Genomic DNA, 12,488 nt, shown 5'->3' with positions numbered 1-12,488 from the left:
TCCCAGCCTCCCCGCCCCCCCTGCCGGGCCGTCATTACGACCTGCTGTGAGGCGGCCCTGTGGACCGGCTGCCTCGTCACCTCTCGCTCCCTGTCTCCTCCCGCTTCCTTGCTTCCTCTCTTTCCTCTCGTGCTTTTCTTTCATGTAATCATCCCTCTAATCATGAGCGTCATTATAATAATTGCACTAACTAATAATAACATAATGACCACCGCAAACCTGAAACAAACCTACAGGTGCTCTTAGCGAGTGACAAAAGCCAAGCAGCGACGCAGGGAAATTTTGAAAATAAAATAAACCATGTGTGAGATTAATCCCTAACGTCCACTGCACAAGAGACTCCTTTCTCCACTCTGGTATCTTGATGATCTATGAAAGTATATTAATGTCTGCTGACAATTCAAAATGAACTTAATATTTAATGAATCATTTAATCAGTTATTGATTTTTTTTTGCGCCTCTGCTGTAGGGATGGCAGTGTGTGTGTGTCTGTCGGTCCAGCACAGACTTATTTCAGTTTTTTGGCGATTTTCTCAGGTCACATAATGTCAAAAAAAACAAAAATGCAACAAATACAGAAGAAACCCAGATACTCCACTAAAGTGGACCTCACTTATTCCAAACCATGTGTTTATGTGCACAACATGATGTCCTTGGTAGCAATTTTGTATGATTTTTGATTTGAAAGTGGACCTATGGGTAAATTGAAGGTGGCATATTGTTTAACTCAAGTGATTTGCTTTGATTGCATGACGATTGGGCCTAAAATGTCAGGCACCTTTTTATCATCAGGGGGTGTAGGAGAATGAGAGTCAGGCCTGTTCTGAGATCCAAACAGATAGGAAACATCTGGAATGTGAGAGCCAGAGTGAGTGCCAGGTTGCCAAGCTGTTGCCTAGAAATGGCAATGCATTGGTGCCATATTTGGGAGTGTTTACTGCAAGTGTTCACCTCTGATCTCTTGGCCATAGCTCAAGATAAACAAAACTGAGCAAAAGATAAACCCCTCTTCTTTAGGTTTGGGTGCATTTCCAGCCTTTGAGTGTTCCAGCTGTGATCTGTGATTCACGTTGCTGCAATCACAGGAAAATCCTGGCACTGGAGTTAAATATGTCAACACTGAAGGCCAGTTCTAATAATATCCACAGCGTGACTTTGGAAACAGTCTCTATTGTTTCTAGAGATGGAATTAAAACAAAACTTTCTGTCTTTCTGACTTGCGTCACATGTAGACTTGAGATTGAACTTGAGTTTGATTAAATAATAAAAATGAGGAATGGAATTCCTAAACAGGATTTGAATGGGTCGCAAACACACTTGATGCAGGCTTGCACTGGCCTCCTGGTAACTTTGACAACTTAAGTCATGTAATGATGATGACTTTTCATTCTGGTCTAAAATTGAAATTGATTTTCAAAATACCACACGTCCATCATAAGAAATAATTTGCTGATATTCATTCTCTAAAGAGGATCAATCTCAAAGTGTCACATTCCTAAGATGTTTCTCCATGATATCATGTCTTGTATGTTTGAATTTTCATTCTGGCTGCTCCCTTTATGCACTGCTTTAACATTTCAGCTTTAGCACCAGCAGGAAGATGCAGGTGGTTTTCCAGCTCTTTTGTCAGGCTGTGCTGGCAAAGGATGTTGCAGGCTAAATGTAGTCCAGCTTTGTGAGTCACAGAGAGCAAGGAGGCTCCGCGGCAGAGGTTTCGATGTATTTTTTTGCTCTTGTGAGTCATAACGTGTTGGAACAATGCAGGAGCGCAGGAGGCAGGCTGGGTGGGCTGTTAGAGCAGCTTATCCCTGATAATGTGCGCTCATCCCCTCTCTGAATAACAGCTCTGCGGGGCTCAGGAGGTGCCCCTGACACTGAATCTACCTTTTGTTCATGCTTTCGCTCTCTCCTCTACAGAGCAGGAATTTATAGCTTTCCATGAGTTTCTCGCAGGCAGAAATTATATAATTGAGTGAGTTAAACCTAAAATGGTGAGACCAAAGAACTTTAGTTTTTTTAAAGGTTGAATTAAAAGTAAAGAAGTTCAGGGGAAAATGCAAAAGTAGGAAAATGAAGCAACTCTTGCTATTAGCTATTGAATGCTAATAATTTAGTTTCGCTTATTGTCCAAGTGAGGCCACACTAGTCTGTAGCTGTGTGGATAACAATAGAGACATCTTCCGCCTTCCGTGTGTAAGTTTAGCACTTCCTTCGGGTTTCCTAAGGAAGTGATCGGGCTGCTCACATGGAGCCTGTGCTGGCATGGAGCTCTACGGCTGCACGAAACACGTCCTTCACTAACGTGTTTCAGTCTAAGTGTTTTGTCAGTCAGTCATGGGTCAGTGGACTCAAGGCAGAGCTGATGAAGGTAAAAGTGGAATAGGCAAGTAGGGAAATAAGGCAGGGCGGTACGGTGGTGCAGTGGTTAGCACTGTCGCCTCATAGCAAGAGGGTTCCAGGTTCGAATCCCGCTCTGGGCCCTTCTATGTGGAGTTTGCATGTTGCCTGCATGGGTTTTCTCCGGGTACTCCGGCTTTCTCCCACAATACCAAAACCACATTAATTAAGCACATTAGGCTACTCTAAATTGCCCCTAGGTGTGAGTGTGAGAGTGTGTGGTTGTCTGTCTTTGTGTGTTGGCCCTGCAATTGACAGGCGACCAGTCCAGGGTGAACCCCGCCTCCAGGGAGGGTCCAGTTCCCCCGCGACCCTAGAAAATGGATGGATGGAAATGGTGGTGAAAGGCAGGAACATGCTGAGATCCACCAACACGTCCTCAGACCTTCTAGGGTTCTGGAGGCAGAATAAGTTCTGGGGATAAATTACGATCACTTTTGTCCACAAAGCGAAGTTTACACACAGTTTCACGACGCTGTGACGGGTTATTTAGGAATCCAGAGTTGCCTCGCCTCAGAGAAATAAAACTAAAACCTTGATCAAACTACTTTATCATTTTTTATCAAGATGATAATTTCATAATTCATATTCCTTGTCTCTCTCTGTCTGTCTGGACATAATGCAGCCTTTCGCCCAGAGAGATGAGAGGGGCTGAACAGATGAAGGAATGAATGGAGTGATGAGGGGGTATGGGATGAGAGGAAGGCCTGACGCTGTGTGTTACTCTGTCAGCTCTGATCACCCACAGCAGACGGCCGGGACTGTGATCAAGTTTTAGCCAGAGGGACAGACGGATGCAGGGCCATCGGCCATTTCTTGTTGTTGTTTCTGCCAGCGTGAGTCAGCTAGGGGATGAAGGTTAAGTCTCATTTCTGTGACCAACTTAATTAGTCCCCATCTCTTGCCCTCTAATGTGTGTGTGTTAGTAATGTGGAGACAAGCCTGAGGGAGAAAGAGAGGAGCTAAATCAGCTCTGCATAAACATACAAATACATCAGCGCGTGCCCATGCTTGTGAAGGCATCTCATACGCACGTGCCTCAACTCAGAAAGTGTCAACAACGTGGGGGGGGGGGGGGGGTGTCCTGTGGTGGATGGCTCCCTTAAAAGCTGTGTGTGTATTCAAATGGAAAGGTAAGCAAGAGCGAAAAGGCTGGAAATGATACAGAAGGAGGCAGTGGACAGGCAGGCTGAGGGCAGACATAACATAACATGAAGTGTGGCTGCTGTCGGAGGGGGGGGGGGGTTCTGATGGTTCTCCATAAGCTTTGGAAAGATGTTGCTTGCATCTGTAGCAACATCCATCCTGCCATTTATTTCTGTATTTATTTATTTCTTCGCCACAGCTCTCGCTGGTCCATCTCGAAGTGTTTCCATCAACATTGAGAAAAAAAAGAGAGAGAGCTAATGTTAATGCAACATGCTCACCATGTTCACCATGTTCACCACCTTAGTTTGCTGTGTTGGCATGGTAGCATTTGCTAATTTGGACTATTTTTGTCATTAGCTTTGCAATTATTTGGTGATCAAGTCTAAAAGTGTTGGAGAAACTAAGATTTTGACCTGATGCCAATCCAAAATCCATAACTGCTGGATGTGTAAATATCGAACTGTTGGCTAACATGTTCACCGTATCAACTTAAAAGGTGATGACATGTCAATACTGGCTTCACACCTTGGATTCACTTGCTCCAAGTTGGCAAAAAAAAATCAGTTTTTGCAGGAACTGATGTGTAAAAATGATCATTTCATGCCAGGACTATTTCTCTGCAGGCGCAGTGACTTCCTGGAGTCTATTCTGCTTTCTCTGCACAAGACTCATGATAAAGCTTCACGAGTTTCCCGCTGTATTTCCAGAAATTGTCAGTAATCCTCAAAAAAAAGTTCAGGAACCACAGCGCAACAACACAAAGCAAGAGTTTGCACAACGGATAAAAATGAAATTGAAGAGATTATTGATTGTGGATGATGAGCTACGGAGGACAGGATCAGAAATGACAGGAAATGCTGGATGCCTGTGCTGATTTCTGGTGACACACAATCATAGGAGGGCCGACATGATGTATAGACAGAGACGTACTTCTTGATGCCAGCGTTGGATCTTACATTCACATGCTTGCTAGAGAACACATAGATTGATCAGCACGCACACACAAAAACAAAAAAAACACAGAGACACACACACACACACACCGTCGTCTTCATCAGCGTGCTGCGGCTCCTGCAGCTGGATTGACTGTAGACCTGGAGCCTCCACCTACGGCCCTGTTGTTTACTGAGACTCCTATGACCGCGGCTCAAAGCACGCCTCATGCTTCCCTCTGCAGTGCACCACTCTCTGACCTCGTGCCCACACAGAAGCTGTGATCTAAAATAAAACAAACACTTTGTTCTCTGCAGAGTGAAGCCCGCTCGATATTGGGGGGGGGGGTGAGGAGAGATGGAAACCTCGCAGGGAAATGTGTGTTTCTTTTTCAACCGGAGACAAGTTGGACAAACATGAAGGGGTGTGTGTGTGCATGTGTGTTTCTGTTTCTGTTTGTCTGAGTCTAGAAGCTGTGCAGCACGCTGTGTGTTTGTATGCTGATGAAGTTACTAAATCTGTGGTGGCTCGAGAGCGTCGAACAGAGCAGTAATTTCTGTGTATTTCTGTGCATGCGTGAAGACGTATAAATACTGTACATCCCCTGTCTGTGATCCTCCGTCAAGTGTGCAGCTGGGGTGAAATTTGAGAAACTTATGGACTCATGCATGCATGACTGTCTGAATTTGTCAAGCGAGCTGTCGGGCCTGTGCTCTTATTATTAGCTGGTTGTAAAATCTCCTTCGTAAAACATTCATTAGCCCCAAACATCAAGCAAGAAAGCAAACAAAGCAGGCGAGACGTGTGTAGGTGTGCAGAGGTACAAAGAGCATAAGAAATGCCTCAAACTGAAGCTGGGGAGGACAACTTCTAACAGCACAAGCTAAGAGATGCCGTAATTCCTCAGTGTGCTCTCTTACATGTAATTTACAGTATCGCTGGTTAACAGTGCCAGATGTAAAATGTAAACATTTACTTCTAATTAGGAAGTTCCTGAAATGCCTTTATTGGGGTGAAAAAGCCTCATTCAAACTCAAACCAGAAACAGTGAAAATGTTATTGTTTGAGGTCATTCTTCTCGTTGAAGATGCACGTTTAGTTTGGCTCATGTCTTGCAAGTAAATTTTCAACGCAGACGTGAAAGTTTCTCATCAAAATTGGACTCGTTTTGAGTGTATTCTTGGTTAATTGAGGGTCTGAATGGGCTGCTAAGCTCTTTAGCTGTGAAATTCAATAATGAGTCTCTTTCCCCCTCTCAGCAACTTACGTGTTGGAAACATTAGCAGCAAAGCACACAGTATTAGCATGTCAAACCTTTCAGATTTAAAGTGAGTACGCCCACACAGGTGCCTTCACTTACCTTAATTGGTTCTTCTGCTCCTCTGTGGGTGTGAACAGACCGCGGCGGATTGACTTGACTCTCAGCTTAGCTCCGTTAGCTGGCAGGTGAGAGACAAATGTATTCATTCATTTTAATTAGTGTGGTCATTTTAATCGCATCATTAATTTCTGGCATAAATCCGTCTAAGTGAAAGTCTGACTGAAATTTGAATGTATACAAAGAGAGCAGTACAGCTGTTAGCTACGATAGCAACGTCAATCTGCCGTGTGGTCCATCACTTCTCACTTTTCGTTTTTGATTTCATTTCATTTCATTTACAAACAGCCATGTTGGGTTTCTGGGCCTGTAAAACGAGTAAGTCTGTATAAGAATTGGATATATTTGTCAGCCAAAAACCTCCCTCTTGTTTCCTCACCTCGCTCAGATGATGATTATAATGATTATAATGTCTAAACGTGGCATTTTTTGTATCTCCTGCACAGTCTATGAGTCCAGCCTCAGAGAAGTCATTTTGTTCCTTTTTGCTGTAATAGTGTAACGAGAACAGCAGGCAGTCACAGAGAGGTGACAGAGCCAGTCTCACATTCATTAAGCCTTCAACCCGCAGATAAAAGAGCAGAAGAGGATGATGGGAGGAGAACTGGGGCTGCAGTACATACAGTACGTTTATATTAATAAGGCTGTGTGCACATCTGGAAGCTGTCAGCAGTGAGGCGTGTGTGTGTGTGAATCTGGATGTGTGTGTGTTTCTTCTCCCCCAAGCTGCTGATGTCACTCAGTAGCCGAGTGGAGGAGCATCTCCAGTTTCTCCGCTCTGTTGCGGCGCTCCATTCGTCCAGCAGTCTGCAGAGACCCAGTGGGCCTTACAGGGGATCCTTCGCTCATCGGCCAACCCGGTTTTTCTCTCGCTCACGTCATCTTCATTTTCTCCAACTTCTCAGTCCAACTTGTTTTCTCTACTTGCTGCATTCCCAGTTTCTCTTGAATCTTCTGGCAGAAATTTCACCTCTGTTGCAAAAGAAGCTTAAAAACTAAATGTGGGCAAGAGAAAATCAACAAAAGGGCAACAAGAGAGAAGATCAAATGAATGCATCACCTTTTACCTCACACCATCTCCATCTCTGTTCTCTGACACCTTCGACTCCGACAGCTCACGGTTGACTTATGAACCTCACCTCTGTGTTTTGGCACTTTATTCTGAAATTATGATTCATGTTGTGTTTCAAAACAACAAGATGTGTTGCTGGCTCAAAGGAGGACTCATCTCCGCTTTTCTCTCTCGCCTACTTGTGGAACTCGCCTCATGCGAGACTCACCACAACAAACTCTTTTTTCATGGTTTTCACTGACAGAACATACAGATTTTTTTCTTTTAACAGGAGCAGATTATTCAAAACGATGTTCATGATGATTTTATGTCCCCAAGCATCTGAAAATTGTTTCTTATTGCAAAAACATTCTCATCGCTGCGGCTTACCGTAGACGAGCATGAAATTCTTAAAAGAAAATAGGAAAATGTCCCTTTGAGGACACAATTATGCTATCAAAAGTACCCAATAGGCAGCCTGCCAGTGTCACTTTAACTTTATAGATTATTATCCGCAGTATTTTGTTTTGTTTTTCTTTTTTTTTTTTACAGTATGTGTCTTATTACAGGCAGCAGTTGGAGTTCAGACACCTGGAAAGTGTGTGATTAAACAAAGGACTGTGGAAAGTGCATAGGAAGGTCAGAAGGTGTACGGAACAGGAAAACATGTAATGGTTAGATAAGAAGTCTTACAATCGGAGGTCGGTGACAGTCGGGTATAAATGTCAGCGTTCTGGTATGTTCAGTTTCATTTGAATTCATGAGTCCACTTCCAGTGTCTTCTGTCGAATGCTAACGGGAGGACACGACACTAGTGGACTTGTTGGCAGGACTTGGAAGAGGAGAAGCGTCTGCTGGCTGCACCTCCGGCGACACCGACTGAGGAAGGAGACTTTTGTCGTTTGTCATGTGGAGTCTCGCCTCGGCCGAGTTGTGGTGAGTCTGGCTTATTTTCTCAACAACAAAAATAAAATCTCTTAAAGTTAATTTAAATACTGCTTTCCTCCACTGTGTATGATTTCAAAAAGCCCTGAGTTTTCTGTGTAAAATCCCATTAAATCCCATCAAAATTCAGATACACACTGTGTGTTTTTATTTGCGTCCCTTGAAGTCTCCAGGCGGAGACGGTGAACTGGAGTTTCTCTTCTCTCTTTTGTCGTGTTCAGGACCCCGAAGAACGAAAGCCTGAAACCTGAGCCTCGGATAAAAGCACACTTCATTGGGTTATCGAACCAAAGGACAGAGAGCTGCTGATGGTGGAGGAGGAGGAGGAGGAGGATGTAGTGGTGATGGTGGAGGAGGAGGGGGGGTTAACTGTCCCCCGGGAAAGCGGGACTCATACATTTAAAAAACAAATGAACGGTTACAAGAAGAGCGAGGAGTGCAGTAATCTGACCCTCCTCCCCTGCTTTGCATTCACATTAAAGAACTACCCTCAGCTACTTCTACCCACCCCTCCCGACCCTACACACACACACACACACACACACACACACACACACACACACACACACACACACTGCTCCTCTGAAAGACAGCTTTCAGAATTGGATTACCAGCTCTGAATGGGGTCGGTTCCCCTCCGCTGGGTTTCGTCTCCATCCCCTGCCGGGACTAGTGGTCCTCACACACACACACACACACACACACACACACCAGTACTCCTTAATTGGTGGGCTGTGCCCTCATTACATGTCCAAATATATGCATGTGCTGCTATTGTCTCTCCCCAAAGACTGTGGATTGAAAGCACATGACCTGCTGAGTGTGTGTGTGTGTGTGTGTGTGTGTGTGTGTGTGTGTGTTGTAATCACAGCTGCAGATGTACCCTTGATGGCAACGAACTTGAATCTCAGTCTGACCGTATTCTTCTCACGGTTGGATGGGTGGGGATAGAAAACAAAGCTTCACACTGTCTGAGCACTGCTTCACGCACACACACACACACACACACACACACACACACACACACACAGGCACAGGTGAGCTCGCGGGAGCTTGGTGAAAGAGATCTGGTGTCTTGTTATCTGCTGCAGGGTGTTGCTCTCTCTCTCTCTCTCTCTCTGCTTCTTACTGATGAATACCTCAGAGTAATTATCATGAATATTCAAGCAGAAGTGAGGAAAATGGAGCCTCTTCAGAAATAAACACAATTATCTGCCATCCAAACCTCCAGACCTCACACTGCGGCACCAAAACACCACCTTAAAGCTCATCTTTTGTCATCTCAGATCAACATCAGCTGCTTGCTACCTCCACACATGAATCTGTAGCTGTCTAATCCAGCTTCAGCCTGGCGTTCAGCTTGTGATGTCAACAGGTGTAAAGTCAACAACCAGAACAAAATCAAGAGACAACAAAAGTATATTGACTTTTGTCAGATGTCTTTTTGAGGGCACCAAAATGATCCAGTACTTCCGTTTCTGTGATTTTTGTTGCATGCATCCATCCAGCCTTCAATCATCCAGGCTTGTGATCGTTTAGCAGATTCATTTGCAGCCGGCGGAGGCGGGATTAGTCAGTCAGCCAAAAGGTGCGATCGTCATGCCTGTCATCCCTCACTTAACACATCCCTCGCTCCATCCCCTCCACTCAGTGAAAAGGAAAAGATACTGAAGCATATTCTCCCTCACATTCCCGCCTCCTCACGCACATCCCCGTCGCTCCCTCCTCACTTTCACACTCTCGCTCGTTTCCTCCCTCGCTCTGTGTGTCCCTGTCTAGAAGGTTTTTCAGCAAGATGATCGGAGGGTGCTGGCAGCGACATGCTTATGCAATGCATAAGAGCTGCTGATGGTGACAGGCAGACAGAGAGGAGAGGACTGGAGGTGGAGTGTTTATGTGCATGGGTGCATGTATGGGAGGAAGGGAGACGCAGGGCTCGCTTCACCGTGAGAGAGGAGCTGAGGACTGTTTTCATATCAGTGACTGCTTCTAATGTGTGTGCTGAGGACTGAGACATGACCTACGAACAACAGCTGACTACACGAGTCTGGAAAAATGCCAACAACCCACACTATATGGACAAAAGTATTGGGACACCTGACCATTACACCAACAGGGACTTTAGTGACCTCTCATACTAAACACACAGACAGCTTTGCAGCTTATGTGGGAATTTGTGCCCATTCATGCAGCAGAGCATTTGTGAGGTCACACACTGATGTTGGACCAAAAGGCCTGGCTCACAATCTCCGTTCCAGTTCATCCCAAAGGTGTTGGATGGGGTTGAGGTCAGGACTCTATGTGGGCCAGTCAAGTTCTTCCACACCAAACTCATCCAACCATGTCTTTATGGAGCTTTGCTTTGTGCACTGGGGCACAGTCATGCTGGAATAGAAAAGGGCCTTCAACAAACTGTTGCCACAAAGTTGGAAGCATAGCATTGTACAAAATGTCTTGGTGTGCTGAAGCCTTAAGATTTCCCTTCACTGGAATTAAGAGGCCGAGCCCAATCCCTGAAACACAACCTCATGCCACACCTGACTTCAGTAATACAGAGGTGTGTCTGAATACTTATATAAGAGGCTGTTTTTTCCCTTTTTCGACATTTATTTCCTACTCAGCATATCCGGTGGATTCAATTTAAAGTTTAAATTGACAAAAATTGCATTGAAAATCATCTTTTCAGACAAAGCGTCTCTAAAAGGGTATTTTTCGGTTATGAAGAGAAGTAAATTGAGTAATTAGCCTTTTCTTTCTTGATTATATATTCAGTCCTTGCACACAAACACACACACACGTGCACTCACACACACACACATAGACACACACACACAGTGTAATACTGCTAGACTGTGCAGGTGAGAGACAGCAGCTCTAACACCTGAGTCGGATTCTCAGGTACAGGGAGTCTGGATTGTGTGATTTCACCTCAGCCTCAGCGTTTCAGATGCAGTAAAACTCCACCATGACGGCGGAGAGTACGGGACGACAGCTGCAGGAGATCAGGAGACGTCGGCTGACGTGCGGCGCCTTGAACAGATGTTGGTGTCAGAATATTTTTATGAAGTACCCGTTCCAGTGGATGGGCTCTGATCTGAGACTTCTCCCTGTTTCTTTTGTACTTGATGTCCTTCTGTTTTTCTTGAACACACACACACATAAATACACACAGAACAAACTCCACAATGTTTTGAATGCAAGCAAATCAAACAATTTGGTGCAAATGCTTTTGTACTTTTATTTTACTAAAGTTGTTACAGTTTTGAGTACACATTTAAATAAAAAATTAACATTTAATTCTTGACATCAATGATGTTATTCATGGTAAAAAATAAATATAAAGGTATTTGGTTTCTTGCACACAGAAAAGCAGCAGCTGGACTAAAAGAAGCCTCAAACTCTGCAATGATTAATGACATTACTTTTCAACTTGGCGGCTTTTTAATGAGGTTTGACAAGAAGAACACGCCTACTCGAGGATATGTGACACTCAGGGGTTTATTTAACTAAAGCGTAGTGAAACTGGCAAAACAGTAATGAAAGGTGAAGAAAACAAGATTTGACTGCATGTTTTAAAGACTAATTTATGCGCTTGTGGACATGACAGGATTCATCCTATTAGAGTCAGAAGATGTAATCTGTCATATATTTGAGGGTGCCCTGATATCTGATCTGTTAGTGACAGCAAACTCGATTACTTTTGATTTTATATGATTTATTTGAGCTAAGTCTGTACATATCCTGATGAACAGTTGACAAACACCTTCGTCTCTCATTCTGAATAGCAGTCACATGCTGTTTTTTGGACTAGACTGAGAATTAAGTGAGTGCAGCGTCGTCAAACATGATACAGTCCAGCCTATCTGCAGCTGAGGTGGCCTCTGTGGCCGTGATCGGACCACAGAGTCCTGACTCTGTGACTCAGCTGTCAGTTCCTGAGTCCGGGAGACGCGAACAAGGCGTCAACTCGACTGTGTCACCGCAGACTGAGCTGTGATTAAGGCAGGCAGACAGACAGACAGGCAGACAGGCAGACAGGCAGACAGACAGACAGACAGACAGACAGGGTGCAGGAGACATGAGTGACCACATCAGCTCTTCTGCCCTCATGTTGGTGTGTGGATGCAGTCTCAAAGTGTGACTTTTTTTTGCTGTTTGAGGATAATTCAAAAACACAAAGTATGCGGAAAGGTCGCCTATTCCTTCTGATTGTTGGCTTTACCTGTTAACACGCAGGTTCCACATTTTATTCATCCACAGGTTGCTTTAAGTTTGGGGAAATCGCCTCGTCCTACACTGTCATATCACATACCACGCAAACGTATCCAAACCCAAAACTCCTTCTTTGTAAATTTTAGGGTCTCCAGCAGAATTCAAAATAAAGGCCTGTGTGTTTGAACAACGTTTGGCTGAACAGCTTGAGCTCGTACTGACTGACTCATCGGTGGGTCTGCGGGGTTTAAGAGCTTAAAAGTCCAATCATGCGGCAAAAACGCTGCAGCAGAATAAATTGTGATTATACGTATTTGCATAGAAATGGTCATAAACACATAATCACACGTTCTGTAGGGCCCGCTGCGCTAGAAATGTGAAATCGCCAGCACACAAGCATTATAAATGAGACAAAGAGTGGTC

The sequence above is a fragment of the Scatophagus argus genome, chromosome 23, assembly GCF_020382885.2.
Source record: "Scatophagus argus isolate fScaArg1 chromosome 23, fScaArg1.pri, whole genome shotgun sequence".
Classification (NCBI taxonomy): Eukaryota; Metazoa; Chordata; class Actinopteri; family Scatophagidae; genus Scatophagus; species Scatophagus argus.
Note: the sequence above shows the minus strand (reverse complement) of the source record.